This window comes from Protopterus annectens, chromosome 11.part0 (genome assembly GCF_019279795.1).
Source record: "Protopterus annectens isolate FY-2018-M chromosome 11.part0, PAN1.0, whole genome shotgun sequence".
Taxonomy (NCBI): Eukaryota; Metazoa; Chordata; order Ceratodontiformes; family Protopteridae; genus Protopterus; species Protopterus annectens.
The window spans coordinates 1,437,533,883-1,437,551,539 of NC_056745.1; positions in this window are offsets into that span (position 1 = coordinate 1,437,533,883).

The window sequence follows — 17,657 nt, forward strand, 5'->3', positions numbered from 1 at the left end:
CTGTATAGCACTGTGGCAACTCCTACAGAACATACCCCCAACTGTACAGGGTTTTGATGAATGTCTATATGTGTGGCTCATATGTTTGGTCTGTTCCTCATAACGCCTGTGTTTGTGTGATACATTACTGGGTTGGCCTATGGATTGGTGCCACTAAGTAATGTCCTAACTGGAGGTGCAAACTGCATAACCTGCAGTACATGTATTTTAAAACATAGCCGGTTATTCAAACAACTTTCCAAGCTTACAGTGGATAGAGTAAGTGCATACACACCTGTTAACATGCCAGGTTTTCGTGATATATCACATGAGACCTCAGAAATCAGGTCATAACATTGCCCTCATTTCATATGACATATAACCTGTGCAATCCAACTGAAGAATATACACATCAGTTATTGGAAACAGCTGGTAACTGAAATAGGTACAATAGGCTGGTTGCATGAGTGTGCACACCCTTAAAGTAATACTCTGTTAAAGCAACTTTTGATTTAATCACAGCATGCAGTCCTCTTGGGAAGGTGTCTATCAGCATGGCACATCTTGACTTGTCAATATTTGCACACTCTCCCTTGCAAAACACCTCCAACTATGTCAGATTGCAAGGGCATCCCCTGTGCACTGCCATCTTCAGGTCACCCTGCATATATCCTATTGGACATAGGTGTGGGCTCTGACTTGGCCAGTGCAGAATGTTGCATGTGTTCTGGTGAAGCCATCCTTTTATTGATATGGTTTGGGCCGTTGATGTGTGGAAAGGTGAAATTCCTCACCAGAATGTTTTGGAGCTACAAGGGACCAGTGTTTGGAACTGTTCATAACCCCCTCTAACTAGGGTACAGCCCCTGTTCCAGCTTGTGAACAGCCACCCCAAAGCAGGACACTGCCATCACCATGCTTCACTGTGGGGGTGGCATTGTTGTGGTAATGTACAGTGGTGATATTGCTCTAAACACACCTGTCAGAATTGTGGACAAAGAGTACAACCATGGTCCCATATTACCATTACATATTTTCCCGCTTGCTTTTTGGAGATCTGATGTATTGTTTTCAGACTTTCACCAGGACTGGATATTGTTTGATGTGAGGAACTTCTGCCATCTTCCAACCCTACCCTATAGGCAGGACACATGGAGACCTTGGAAGGTTGTTGTGATATGTAGTACACACCCAATACTTGCTAGAGACTCCTGCTACTTCTTGACTGTTGCTGTAGGGCTCCTGGCAGCCTCCCTGGCCAATTTTGGTCTTGTATTCTCATAGACTTTGATGGGATGTCCACTCCTTCACAATGTCACTGTAGCCCCATATTTTCACCACCTTTTGATGACTGTCTGCACTGTGTTCCATCATATGTACAATGCTGTGGAAATGTTTTGGTACCCTTCTCCAGGCTGATACATCTCAAACATGTGGTCCCTCAGCAGCTTTGTCAGCTCTATGTGAACCATGGCTGTTGCTGTAACAGGCTAATGGGTATATGTTAGGATAATCCTGAAAGGACAGCTGACCATTAGTTACTGTTAATCAAAGAGTCTCTGTAATTGATGGCTGTTGTGTACCCAATAAGATGTACTGCTGTAGTTATATTGAAAGCTGCTTCAACACAGTACTAACTTCAGCCTGTGCACACATATGCATCTAGGTTGCTGTACTATTCTTATGTGTCATTATTGTTCCCCAAACAGATTGGTTTGCTTTACAATTGAACTGTACAGGTTATAGGTCACATGAAATGTAGGCAGTATTTTGAACTTGTCTGTTGTGCTCTCATTTTCATATATCACACATACCTGGCATTCTAACAGGTGTGTACACCATTTATATGCATGGTATATCACTAATTTCTACAATATGACCCTAGTTTTGGGCCTTTGTCCCCCATTTTGTCAGTCTTTGCCCAGATGTCCTGCAATGACAGGTTGTGAGGTATGCTACAGATATGTGACATCGCCTGCAAATAGACCCCTGTCATAACCACCATGATGCAATGCAGTAAACACCACCACCAATGAACATGCAGATATTGCCAAATGGCTGAGTGTAACAGTTGTGTGCATAGTCACATGCATTAACTTTAGCATGCCTGAGGTACTGGTGAGTCACTGCAGGGAAACCCCATACCTACTGGATTCATGCTGATGTCCCTTGTGCAGATCAGAGGGACCTATGTAGCAGTGAGAGAGAGGTATTGTCAGCAGATTCACATTAGGCGTTAGTACAAGATGAAAGCTACGTTTCTGCACAGGTACAGTACACATTATGATATTACACAATTTGCTGTCCTTCACCATAGATGTTCACTTGTGTGTATTACTACACACCACCCACTAATACATTTTGCATTGACATATGCATCTAGAAACTCTGTAGAAGACAGTTTAAATGTTACCTCATTACATTGATGTGCACTTTGGCCTTACCTGAATGCTCCTCGTCTGTTGCCTGGGTGCCACCCCCCTCTACACAACTACTGTTTCCTATGTTTGAGTTTACATGGGGGCTACCCCAAGGTTGCCAAGGAGCTCCTCTGTCACCTTAAGTAGGGCCTGTGATGCTGGCCCCCCACTGGTAGTAGTACAGTTCCTCGCTACAGCAGCAGCCCTTTGCCAGGCATGACGTATCAGATCAGTTGCTCTATGCCTGACCTGATCATATGTGCATCCATGGTGGCCCAACACATTCATTCTGTAGATGATCTCATCCAACAGGGCCAACCACTCCTGCAGATTTTGCTGGCTATGGCCAGAAAGGATGGCTTAGTTTAAGATTACAGTTTCTGTGATGGCTGCTGTCTCCACATCAGTGTATGGCTGTTGCTGCTGAATGGCACCTGGAAGACATACAAAGGGAAACACATAACAGGACCTCAGACATTGTCAGAGTTTTTTACAGAACCAACACATGCAAATAGACTATCATTAGCCACCACTTACAAACACATCATACCCCTGTATGAACATGCATTGTACTCCTAGTCCTTATGTACCATGTTCCCCCAGTGAGGGCCAGTACATTGCATAAACCACCATTCATCATTCACTTTTGTTTAGAGGGATGACAGTGACCATGTTCCTTGCAGATGGGATGTCAATGGTGCGTAGGCTTTGCCTGCATACAGCGTGTAATGGAGCTGGAAGCATATGCATGGGTTCATGTACAATGCAGACAGGAATGTTATCGGGCCCCAAGGGGACTTGCTTTTGTTAACTTTGATTAGGCAGTTTGTACCTGCTCCATAATGATGAGGGGAGGGATCCGTGTGCTGTGCATATCCACCTGTACTGATGGTGATCCAGGGTCATGGGTTGGGTTGGTGCTCTGAGACTGCAGACATGTGAAATGGCCTTGTGATTGCTCTTAGTGGATGTGTCCAATTTGTACTCATAGTTAGCCTTACAGTAATCTACCTGTGACCTAATATGCTCATTCAGACAAAGGCTGACATGCTGCCCAGTTGGTGCTTGCTCCTACTTTGGCCTATACAACCAATATAGCATCACATTATGTGCTTTCTGCATTGCTGCTGTCCAGCAAAGGGGTTTTCTCTACTTTGGTAGAGACAGGTTTTAAAAGTAAGGTATTGCTGAGTCAATACAGCTATGTGGGTGGTAATATATCTGTTTGTAGTAGGCATGGACACAAGGTCAGAACACAGCTGGCCACCTCTACAGTTTCAATGTGAGAATCATGCTTATTATACTACCCATGTCTGTGTCAGGGCAATGACACCACCAGTAGCTGTAGAGGTGTAACTCTGTTGGATGCATAGAAACTAAGGTTACCCATGTGTACATGTACAGCTTATTCACCTGCCGTTTTACATCCCATGTCAGCTGTTATGAGGCAGCCAGGTACACCTACTCATACATACATACATATGCACAGGTAATACCTGCTATACATTTCTGTTCTATGTCAGTATGGCACACTGTAATTACAGTCTTGCTGCTCAGTCAGTCATGTCAACCTGTTAGAGCAGGACATCTGTAGGACAACGCACATACATGGTGGACTATGGGCCACAATTAGTGATACTTTCTTCATATTGCTGTAACACACATATGTCATTTGATAGTGCAGTAGCCTTTGCATTCACATACATACTCTGGATGATGTCTGATGTTCATATGGCAGGCAGAGAGGGGAAAGGCTAGGTGTGTGGTAGTGAGGGTAGGAACTGTTAATGTTGTGAGTATGACTGGTATGGGGACAGAGCTAGCTGATATGCTGGATAGAGGAAAGGTGGCTATATTGTGTGTGCCACAGACCAGATGGAAGGGGTGTACAGCTGTGTGTACTGGAGTCGGGTACAGATAGTTCTATCATGGTGTGTATGGGAGGGAAAATGGTGTAGGTGTTAACCTGAAGGAACATTTTGGCAAGAGTGTTTGTGGAGGTGATATGTGTGCCCGGTAGATTGATGTTCAGGAAGCTGGGAATTGATGGTGTAATGCTGACAGTTGTTAGTGCATATGCTCTGCTAATTGTGTGTGTGATGGATGAGACAGATGTACTTTGGTGCGGTTGGGTGAAGTGGTGATGCATGTATCCAAGGGTGAGTGAGTGGTGATTGGAGCAGATTTCAATGGGCATGTTTGTGAAGGGGACAGAGGGGATGCAGAAGTGATGTGTAGGTATGGTGTTAAGCAAAGGAATGCAGAAGGTGAGATGATGGTGGAGTTTGCAACAGAGGTTGGGCATGGGTGTGGTGAATACATGTTTTACAAGACTGAGGGGCATAGGGTAACATACAAGAGTGGAGGAAGATGCACACAGGTGAATTATCTCCTATGCAGGCAGGTCTGTTTGAAGGGGATTGGTAACTGTAAAGTGATGACAGGGGAAAGTGTAGTTAGGCAGCATGGAAGGTTGCTCTGTGGGATGATGTCAGTGATCAAGAAAAGGGGGAGGAGTGTGAGGACAGCACCATGGATCAAATGGTGGATACTGAGAAAGGGTAATTGTGAGGTTGAGTTCAGGGAAAAGTTAAGACAGACAGTGGGTGGCAGTGAAGAGTTAGCAAATATCTGGGTAACTGCATCTGAGCTAGTAAGGGAGATGAGTAGAACAGGGCTTGATGTGACATCTGCACAAAGGAGGACAAGGAGACCTGGTGGTGGATTGAGGAAGTACAGGGGAGTATACAGAGAAAGAGGTTGGCCAAGGAGAAGTGGGATTGTCAGACAGATGAAGAAAGTAGACAGGTGTATAGGGAGATGGGGTGCATGGCAAAGAGAGTGGTGACAAAGGCTGAGGATGAGGCATCTGAAGGGTTGTATGTAAGGTTGGACACCAAGGATGGAGTAAAGGCCTTTGACAGAGGCATGCAGCTATGAAGGATGTGCAGCAGATAAAGGTGAGAAAAGATAATGGTGGAAGTGAACTCACTAGTGAGGAGAGTGTGTCGAGCAGGTGGAAACAGTGCTTTGATGGGCTGTTGAATGAAGAGAATGAGCGAGCAAGTTGGACGATGCGGGTATGGTGAATCTGGATGTGAAACAGATTATCAAGGGGGAAGTAAGGATAGCTATGAATATGTTTAAGAATGGAAATGCTATTTGTCCAGATGACATACCTGTGGAAGCATGGATGTGTTTAGGACAAATGGCAGTGTTCTTTTTAACCGGATTGTCTACTGTAATCTAGGAAAGTGAGATGATGCGTGAGGTGTGGATAAAATGTGTTTGGGTACTGATGATGAGAATAAGGGTGGTGTGCAGAGCTGTAGTAAGTACAGAGGGATAATATTGATCAGTCACAGCATGAGGTAATGGTAAAGGATGGTGGAAACTAGGATAAGAAGGGAAGTGAGGATTACTGATCAGCAACATGGTTTCATGCCAGGAAAGAGCAGTACAGGTGTAATGTTTGCTCTGACAGTGTTGATGGGGACATACAGAGAAGGTCAGATATAGCTGCGTTGTGTCTTTCTGGAATTAGAGACAGCATATGAAGGGATGACTAGAGAGGAGTTGTGGTATTGTATGAAGTGGTAAGGAGTGGCTGTGGAATCTGGAAGAATGTTACAGGATATGTACAAGGCTATTGTGACAGCAGTGTGTTTTGCATTGGGAGTAACAGGTGTGTTTAAGGTGGAGGTGGAAGTACATCAGGGATCAGCTATGAGCCCTTTCTTATTTGCAGTGGTGATGGACAGGTTGACAAACATGATCAGACAGGAGTCCCCTTAGACTGTGCTGTTTGCAGATGACATTGTGGTCTGTAGCGAGAGTAGGAAACAGGTTGGGGAGACCCTGGAGATGTGGAGGTATGGTCTAGAGAGTGGAGGAATGATGGTCAGCAGGACTAAGATGGAATATATGTGTGTAAATGGGAGGAAGGATGGAGGAATGATGAGGATGCAGGGAGTACAGTTTTCAAAGGTGGATAGGTATAAATACTTGGGGACAACAGTTCAGAGTAATGGTGAGTGGGGGGGAAAGGTGAAGACATGAGTACGGGCAGGATGTGGGTGGTGGGGAAGAGTGTTATTTGTCATTTGTGACAAACAAGTACCATTAAGAGTGATAGGGAAAGTATACAAGAGGGTAATGAGACCAGCTATGTTATATGGGTTGGAGACATTGGCACTGACAAAAGAGGCACAAGTCAGAGCTGGACATAGCAGAATTACTGATGGTATGATTTGTAGTGGGTATGGCCTAGAAGTATCACAGTCAGTATTGTGCAACACACACTACAGTAGTGGTCATAAGTGAGTCATCCTTTCCTGGGATGACTAAGGGCCCTGAGCTGTGCTCTATGTCACTGCAGACAGACACATTTTCTATAGCCATAAGTTTTGCTCAGCAATATATTAGTACAGCGTGTGTTGTTGAGACATAATATTGTTTGAAATTTCTATTTTCCACATTTACATGCCCCCTACTACATTCCATTGCAGGCTTAATTGTTTGACATAGCTGTGTTTTTTTGTTTTCAGTTCAGTTGGTATACTCCATCAGTCTCAGTGTGTGTGTGTGTGTGTGTGTGTGTGTGTGTGTGTGTGTGTGTGTGTGTGTGCCTGTGTGTGTGTGTGTGTGTGTGTGTGTGTGTGTGTGTGTGTGTGTGTGTGTGTGTGTGTGTGTGTGTGTGTGTGTGTCTCTCTCTCTCTCTCTCTCTCAGACAGATGTAGGATATACATCTGTTTTGTATAGGCAGCATCTTGCCTTTTATATGTAATGCTCATGAGCAGCTGATGGCCTGTGCATCAGCTGGAATCCCCACTTGCTAATTGCATGTGGCACAGCTGTGGAATTATTCCCATACCCAAAAGCATGGAAACACACTCCTATAACTGAGTAATTCATGTTGGCGTTGCCCCTTTTCCTTGCCTGGGAGGAGTACTTCATGGATGTGTGTGATGAGCAGCATCAAAGAGTGTAGTTGGGAATACCTCTTATAACAAACACTGTGGAGACAGCCCAACAAACTGGGGGAGAATGTTTCAGACATAGGGACAAAATATAAGTATTGCTGTTATACAGTTGAATTAAAGCTAGTTTGACAGGGTTTGTGTGGATATGGCTGCTCTGCATGAATTTAAGTCTGATAGTATTATGTGGTTGACATACCTCCCAACTCTAGGGCTATCCGCAGACTGACCATAGTTTGGATTCTTGTATTTGGTGTGTTACTTACACATTATTTGGCCTTGGAAATTCAGTAGCATACTCTGAGGATTGCAGTCAGTAAATGGTAACATCCATGTGTGTTTCTGACTTCATATCTCTCAGAACAGATATGTTACAACAACCCTGTTACACTTGCAATTTTATCAGTTTATGACAGCAATATGTCAATAACAGGCCTGGGTTTGGGTGTATGCACCCAAGTATGGCAAGCTTTGTACAGATGTCATGCTGTAAGAGGTATATATGTATAATATATCATTATATAGTGACTTCATACCAGATATCATCCCAATGATGTATCAGATTGCCAGACATGTTACATGTAGAAGGCCTTATATAAGAGGATGAAGCCTGGATGTTCTCTGGGACTCTATACAGTTGAGAGGACTGTGAATTTCTGGCAATTGTTGAAAGACTGTCAGGATTGTGTAGCAGTATATTGTGAATGTGTTATTTGGCCTGTGTAGGGAGGGGATATATGTAAGTGTTGAGGGTCCATTTCTATCTGACTCTGCATGCTGCTCCAGTTTCTGGTGCTCTATCAGCTGTATATGTTTGTAGAGGCAGACTGAGACATGTCCCATGCCACAGTCAGGCATCAGACTACACTGTGAATTGGGCCAGTATATATAGGGTTAGTGCGTGAGTGGTAAACATGACGAAGATTTTATTCACACAGTCCATATACTCTACTGTTCCTGTGGCTTACCAGTATGTCACTTTGAATGTGGTGAGATTGGTTCTGGGCATGCACTTTCACGCTGGTGTCTGTTGGTCAGTGCTGTTACATCCCTCTAGTGCCTGATATATTTGCAATTTCATATGTATTCTCCCACAGAAAAATTGTGTTGTGTTGTGTCAGTCTGCCTGTAGTTTAGACAGTACTTGGTCACATGCCTAGCAGCTCAGAGTAGTTTCCCTACTGTGATGTTATGTCTTGATACTTATCGGATGTAATGTTGCTTGGCCCCCATACATGTTGTGTATGTCTGACACATCAGTGGGATGATGTGAAGATTTATGTCAGTGAGTACTGAGGAGTAATTTGGTTTTGGACTTGGGCTACTCCAGTCAATATATGGTACAACAGACAGGAGGGTGTTACTGCATCAACTGTGTCACCTTATCAACTCCATCATTTGGGATATGCACCCAGTTTCATGGCTTTACTCCCCCCACCCATTGCTCAGGCTTGGTCCAGATTTGTTGCACTAAGGGGTTCTGAGCATACCACTCGACTGGCCAGATTGTTTCAGACTGTCCAGGATTATTGCTCATATGTATGTTCTGTTCCACAGAAACATTATTTTCATTTCTGTGGAAAATCTCTGTGATGATGTGAGGATTTCTGTCTGTAAATGATGACTTACATTTCAGTTTCAGAATTCACATAATTCTGAACATGTATGCTAACATGAACCCTGTTACTGTAGCAATATTCTACATTTATAACTGCAGTACATACATAGTGTCCCTGTTCTTGGACCATTGTCACCCATTTTCACAGCTTTTGTCCGGAATTATTGCACTAAGAGGTGTAGAGGTGCTGGGTATGACTCCACTACATGTTATGGGCATTTATATATATATATATATATATATATATATATATATATATATATATATATATATATATATATATATATATATATATATATATATATATATATATATATATATATATATATATATATATATATATATATATATATATATATATATATATATATATATATATATATATATATATATATATATATATATATATATATATATATATATATATTCCTTTGTTGATATATACATATGTTTATATAACAATATATATGTATATATTCTATATGTATTTGTTTTATATGTATAGCTCCATATATCTGATGTATATACCTTTTAATATTTATCTATCACCATACACACCTATATGTGTATATTTATATATACTTAACATGACTGATTGTGCAGTGTTTATTCCTTACTATTCTATATCTGTACTGAATGATATATTTGAAAAAAACAAAACTCATTGTTGCAGCTCTGATCTGATGGTGTGGTGGTAAATTGCTCTGACTATGGTGTACAGGGTGCTGGGTTCAAGACTTGGCAGCACTGACTATTTTTTTGCTGGGCAGAACAGTGGCTGATGGAGACAGGGTAGATAAGGCAGTTTTAAGCAGTTGTAAGTGGGTTTGTGCAGGTTTGCATGATGGTAAGTGATGCCAACACATGGTTAAATGGGAAACTGCTTAATCTGTGTAGGCATCGCTTAGCATTGCACAAACTCGCTTACTGCCACTTACTGCTGCTTACTGATGCTTACTCTCAATTACCCAAATGCTAATTTCTTTAAAAGAAAAAAAAGGAATGATAGGAAAGTGGTGAAAAAGGGGGCACGCAGAGGGAAAAACAATATAAAATATAGCTAGGGATGAGCAGGACGCATGTAGGGAAGGTCCATAGCTGTCCATTTCTGATACAGCAACAGCTGTGCATTTGTACAGAATTTGGAGGTGAATTTGGACACTCAAACCCCTGAGAGAGGGGGGTGAGGACAACAGTAATGTGTTATAAGCCAATTAGACCAGATTACATGTGTCCAGTGGACACATGTGAAATGGTCAGTTAGGTAATGGGCAAATTATTTGGGGGGGAACAGATTGTCCTTTTTTTTTTTTTTTTTTTTTTTTTATTTTGAGGGTGGGATATAGGGGAAGTATAGCAGGTATATTCGGGGAGGCAGGATGGGTAGGAAGACAGACAAGACAGAAAAGATAGCAGACAGGGGCAGTATTTGACACATGTGGGGGTAAACACCTTGGATGGGGAGGGTGGTTGGGAATCGGTTGCCCACGAGCCCCCAAATGGATACAGTGGGACTGAGGCCCCAACCTATGGGCAGTCACCACTGCACCTTCATGGCCCCAAAGGTGGCTGTGCTGGGGGCTGAGCAGGAGAAGCAGGCTGACCCTCAAGATGCACCACGTGGCCCTCAGTCTGGCATAGCTGATTTCAGAACTCCTTTTGAAGCTCACTATGCACCAATCCCTGGACCTGACTTTGGGTGATTGTGTCCTGTCTGCACCTGCTTCTAGGGGAGGACAGGCCCCATACCCTGAGGCGGTTCCACCCAAAGGTGGTGCAGGACAAGCTGACAAGGAGGTCCCGGGTTGGATCCCAGACGTGCTGGGGCCTGGTGCCATGGCTAGTTGAGGCAGGACACTGTTGATTTATGTGTTTAGATTATTGGTGCAGATAGGGTGGGGGAGAGAGAGAAATGTCAATTAACAGTTGTGTAGACTTTAATTGCTCACAACTTTAATGATCATTGCTCTAATCATTACTCTCCAGGTATTACCTCACTTTACATTGACCTATGGCCTTGGGTTGGGCAGTGTTATGTTTGTACACAGTGTATAATTGCAGCCTTCTTACAGCTAATTTATAACTTTTCTTACTTGGGAGACCCATGGAGGAAATTTCTGTTAACACTACCTGACTGTTTCTACCCATATTCACATAGTCAGGGATACATATGTGCACTCATGCTGTGTGTGTGCGTGTGTGTGTGTGTGTGTGTGTGTGTGTGTGTGTGTGTGTGTGTGTGTGTGTGTGTGTGTGTGTGTGTGCTACTGCCATACTCTGCCTTGATTTCTATCGGTCACCCTGGGTGTTGGCGGCAGTGACTACTGGGACTGCAGCAGTCTCCCTTCATAGTCTTTTACTAGGAGTCCATCCATGACACTGGACTCCTGAATGCCCCTGTGCTGCACCCAAAAGAGCACACCCACACCAACACCAGCCACAGTGCCTGCAGTGATGAGCTACAACTGGTTATGGGCTGTATTCCCACCTGCAAGGTTTAAATAGGGCTGGTTTCTCACCCTTTGCTGTGACTGGACGGTTTTTGAATATGCTAAGCTAAGCTAAGTGAAGGGCAAATCCACTTAGCAAAGGTAAGCATTGCTTAAATGAGTAGATGCTAAGCACTGCTTACCAGTGTGCAGATCTGCTTAGCTACACTAACTATTGCTAAACATACAAATTTAGCAATGCTTACTCCGGGTAGGCAAAGCTGACCACAATTTAGCATTGTTCAGCTTTCATTTTATGGACTATCAGGATTGTGGGGTTGATTCCTTCTTAATGATATCTTATGATATGTATATTTCCCTTCCATAACATCCCCCTATGTGCTTTCATTACATTATATTCTTTTGTGGCTATACTGTATGGGACACTTGTGTTTATATGGGAGTTTCACATCTGTACTACACTGACACCTCACATTTATACCTGCCACACTATCCTGGTTAACTAGTATACATTATTCACTACCTATTTATCACAAAAGATACTTTCAGTGTTGTTTTCACATATACAAATGGATGGATTTTACTGGGGCTTGAACCATGAATAACTACATTCTAAACAAAAGCTCTAACCACTACACTATCTCACTCTGACAATGTGTGCTGTATATTTCTATTTATCTCCTTCGGATGTTTAAGCTATGCTATACGTAACTGCGCTATTGTGCACATCTGCTCATCTACGCTTAAACTTTAGTGGTGATAGAAAAAAAAGAATGAATTATTTGTTTAATTTTTATTAGGTTAAGGATGCACATAGCCAACCATCATACCTCTCCACCTCTGACAGCATACAATGTGGATGACACCTTACATGATGGGAGGACAAAGAGGACAGATTTTAAATATTGCTCTTACAAACTTGGGAAGTTGATGATCCCCCCTCCCCCTATTTCTCTGTGTCTTAAGCTGGTATAACTGGTTTTACATCCTGTGTGTTATTTGACTATCTCAAGGATTACTTGCTTAAAATTAGACCCTCTTAGTAACAGCCTGCATATCATTGCTGGAGCCTTCCTGTGTCCTGACAGAGTGCTCTTCAAACTATCTGGAGATATACACAGCTGAGTATATTTTTCTGGCACTTCAGAGTTGTGTACTGGTTATTGTTGTTTGACTAATTTTATATCATTGCTGGCTGACTTCAGAGTTGCGCACTGTTAATTTTGCTTCACTGTATAGTTTTTCAGATCTTTGCTGAAGGTGTTAGTTTTCCCATACCCACCCTCCCTATTCCTGTCTTGTTTAAATTTGGAGGCTTTTGCAGTTGCCCGCCCCCACTGTAGATTTGATCTGGGACACTCCCCCAAGTCCCATCTCTTTACCTCATTCTACCTAATAGACTCTTTCTGCACTTGTTTTTAGTCATTTTTAATTTAATTGCATTTTTTAAACTGTTTGGTCTAACATTGCTACATACTCAAGTATACTAGCTTGCACTGCATTTGAATTGTTTTTACTGCTGTTTTAGCTACTTTTCTGTATATATATATATATATATATATATATATATATATATATATATATATATATATATATATATACACACACACACACACACACACACACACACACACACACACACACACACACACACACACACACACACACACACATTATATATATAAAATACCTTTCCTGTAACTAGTGTAGTCCAGATTCAGATTTGCTATATCCAGGACTGTATATAAGCTTCTGAGCCCCTTCAAGCTTTCTGTGTTGGAGGTCAGCCTTCTAGCTTATCAGTGGGAGTGGTAACCACTAGGTAACCTATCTACCACATAAGGAGTGGTTCTTGCCCAGAAATTGTAGTTATTGGCCGTTTGGGCAGTTTATCCATCTCTCTCAACATTCTGATTTAAAAGCCTGCATTTGCACTTGTGTCCCCCCTTTCCTGTAACTAGTTTAGTCCAGATACAGATTTTTAGTTTTAGCACTTGAATTTGCTTATTCATGATCAGCACTTATTCAGAACTTGTAAGCACTAAATAACCTACTAATTACTACAGCACTCAACCTTCCTCATTACCTAGAGGAAAACGGTTTTGGTTCTTACTTTCCTCACTTGCTTAGAGAAAAACAGCTCTTGTGCTCACTTTCCTCACTTATCTAGAATAAATTAGTTTTTTATTCAGGCATGTCCAAGGGTCAGCTCCCAGTGTTCTCTCCTGTCTATCTGATGAATCTGGGCATCTTGGGGCAATGTAGAAATTGCCTCATGTACACAGACAACCCTCTCCTCCTACCACCCAACACTACAACCTGTGAGAGATGCACTTATCTAGCCAAACTGGAGGTAAAGCTCTCTCCAATCAAGACTGAACTTGACAGTCAAGAAGAGAAGGTAAACACTTGCACCACACCACACTCATCACTAAATCTACACCACCAAAATCCACACATAGAAACACAAAAACATTTGCGGAGGCTCTCAATAATAATCTGCTCAAGCAACAGAGACCTCCAAAGCAGAAATGCAAGCAACCTCCACCCCCCAACACAACCCAAATGACACATAGCCTGCAGACTCAGTGTGCCACTCAACCACAGTCAATAAGCCAAAACAATGTACCCAACACACTAGTCATATGTGACTCTATAGTCAGGCACGCTGATGTCCCACTCACCAGGCTAAACAAGGAGAAGTTTACTGTCAGCTGCCTGTCTGGTGCCAGGATCCGGCACATAACCCACACACTCGGGTCACTCCACAACAAGTACAAATATGACTCTGTCATTGTCCATGTTGGTGTGAACGACCTGAGACGTACCTCCCTGGACTACATGAAAAGAGACATGGAAGAGCTCTCTGATCTTGTAGCCCAGGCAGGTAGCCCTGAGTAGCATTCTGCCATCACCCAGAATGATGCCGCAGTACAAGGACAAAATGATTGACTTCAACAATTAGCTAAGCTTCTGGTACTATTCTAAAGGGATCCAGTATCTGTCTGCTTGGGATGACATGGTTGGCAGACCACGATGCTTTGCCAGAGATGGCCTGCACCTGTCGCCCCTGGGATTCTGGATACTGGCTAAGTTTCTTGCCGACCCTATAGTGCCTTTTTTAGGCAAGGTTCACATGATAAATTCACCACCGTAACAGGAACAGGCAAGCAAAAACTGAGGGTGCTGCTACTCAATGCTAGAAGTCTAAATCTCAAAATGCACTCACTTGAGGCACTACTTATAATGGAGAACATCAATATCTGTGCAGTGACTGAGACCTGGTTCAAGGCTCCATAGAGCACCCTTGCACTACCAGGCTATAACTCATACCACATTTTTTGGCCATGTAACCTGGACCGGAACACCAAAGGCGGATGTGTGTCCATATTCATTAGGATATCCACACCTCCAGGGTAGTTGCTCAGCATAATGTAGCCGTGGTTATCCAAGTGCAACTAACTCTGGGCAAAACTGCAATCCAAATTGTAGCTTGCTACAGATCACCTGCCATGCCCCAGGATTCCCATTCCTCTTTTCTTGATGTACTGGAAAATATTAAGGTTCAACCAAACACGCTAATAATGGGTGATTTCAACTACCCCACCATTAACTGGGAAAACTACTCCTGTACCATCTCCTTCGCGCAACGCTTTCTGGAATTCATAAACTCCAATGCCCTGGATCAACTTATCCATACCCCCACCAGGGTCAACAATATCCTAGATCTAGTCATTACCAACATGAGTGACTGGTGTTCCACACCTGAAGTCAACACCTCATTGGCCCGATCTGACCATAAGCTAATTACCCTAGATATCCACATCCTGCTCCCAACCCCCATTAAGGAAACCATGGTAAAAAATTTCTCCAAAGCCAACTTCATGCTTCTTAAGACAGAAGTGGGGAACTTCAAGACACTCATGCAGATGGACAATAAAGTTACGACTACTGAATCCTACACAATTGCACTTTATATGCACTAACATGAGTGCATGGATCGTGCTATCCCATACAGAACCAAGACAATATCCAGCAAAAAAAGGAAGCCAATCTGGTGGTCTCCTGCCATAAACAAACTGTACAACAGAAGGAAGAAACTGTTGCAAAAGAGAGTAAAATGCCATGAGTGGAGGAGCTCCCTGGTCAGCCTTAGTAAGAAGCTGTGATCCCTGATAAAATCCTCCAAAGCTAGTTATGAAAACAAAATCACCACTGATTCTAAAGACACCCACAAAGTATTCTATAGCTATGTCAAGAATCTCAATGGCAACACTCAGATCTGCTCTGAGTTACAGCACAATGGCACTAAATATACAGATTCGACTGATATTGCCAACATCCTGGCAGATAGGTTGAGTGCTAACTTTACCCACTTCTCACCCCCTAAAGAGTCCATCTCTATACCGGAAGAATGCAAAGTTCTTGTAATCATGGCTGCACAGGTAAAAACCACACTCTCCAAAGCCAAGAACACAGCATTCATGGGACCAGACAAAATCCCAGGCTGTGTTCTACATGAACTACAGAACGAACTGGCACCCCACCTAAGTACCATGTTCAATTTTAGCCTCACCTCAGGCTTTGTGCCTGCTGAATGGTGCACAGTGACGGTTATCCCACTTCACAAGGGGGGAGCCACCAAAGACGCTGGGAACTACCGCCCCATTAGCCTGACAAGCCTGGTCTGCAAGGCCATGGAACATATCATCATGGAACTTATAAACAAATACATTGGTAATATCCAAACTCTGGACTCCACCCAGTTCGGGTTTGTAAAAGGCAGATCATGTCTCCTAAACCTGATAGATTTCTTTGAAGCAGTCACCAAAGCTGTAGACAAGAGTAAGGTGGTTCACACAGTATGTAGATCTTGCCAAGGCTTTCAACACCATCCCCCACTCTGGAATTATAGACAAACTCACTAAACTAGGTATAAATCCCTATGTCACAAGATGGGTTGCTAACTGGCTCACTGACAGAACCCACACTGTGAAAGTAGCAGACTCCAAATCCGACTTCATACCAGTGACAAGTGGAGTACCACAGGGTTTAGTACTGGGTCCTCTCCTGTTTGGTATGTACTTCTCTGAAGTACAGACTAACACAGAAGGTCTTTGGCTAACGAAGTTCGCAGATGAGCCATAATCAAAACTCCTAATGATGTGGATATCTGACAAAAGGGCCTCACTGAGACAGATGCATGGTGTCAAAGCCATGTCCTCAAGCTCAATGCCAAAAAGTGCATTGTCATCCCCTTTGGTAAAAACTCTGTACCCATGAACTACAATATAGGCGGTAGTATACTTAACACTGAAAGTGTGATAAGAGACCTTGGGGCACGGGTGGACAGTAGTCTCTCCTTTGCAAATCACATCTCCACAGTAGTCAGGAAATCCTTCTACGTGGCACACCTCATCACAAAAGGTTTCTCATCCAGAAAAAAAGAGGTCATTGTTCCCCTCTACTCATCACTCATTAGACCCATTATAGAGTACAATGCCCCTTTTGGTATGTACCTCACAAGACATCTACAACAACTGGAAAGACCACAGAAATACCTCACAAAGAGGATTACTGGCCTCAAACAGATGCCCTACGCAGACTGTCTAAAAAACTCCAGCTTTACTCCGTCGCACATCGCCTACTCAGAGGTGATCTCTGCCCAACATACAAAGCTATGTCAAACCCTGAGCTGTTGAACATGCTCCACTCATTACAGCCGAGTGACATCTCCAGGCGTTTCTGCAGTTACACCCTACTGCTCCTCTAGGTGTCAAATATTGCCTGTTCATATTTGCATTAATAATTCCAAACCCATGTTACATACAAGGTATCGGAAAATTTTATCTTGAAGCATACATGATAGCAAGCACAATTGTATTGATATATGATCTCTGTCAATGGGTATTTGTTAAAAATGTAAGGTGATAACTTACATTTTTAAATGTTGAAGCCACGCCCACTAGGGGTTAAAGGTACACACTCAAAAGAGCTCTACTGGAGGGAATGAGTTCCCAATCCCTCCGAGCTATACACTCTAGGGACCAAAACCTTGTCACCACAATATACAGAACATGCCTTAGGGATAGATTCCTGTCCCAGAGACTTCCCATACTCTGGAATAATCTACCTATCAATATCAAACAAAGCTCCTCATTAGCACTCTTCAAGAAAAATCTTAATGATTGGATGAGAAATAGGAAATTCA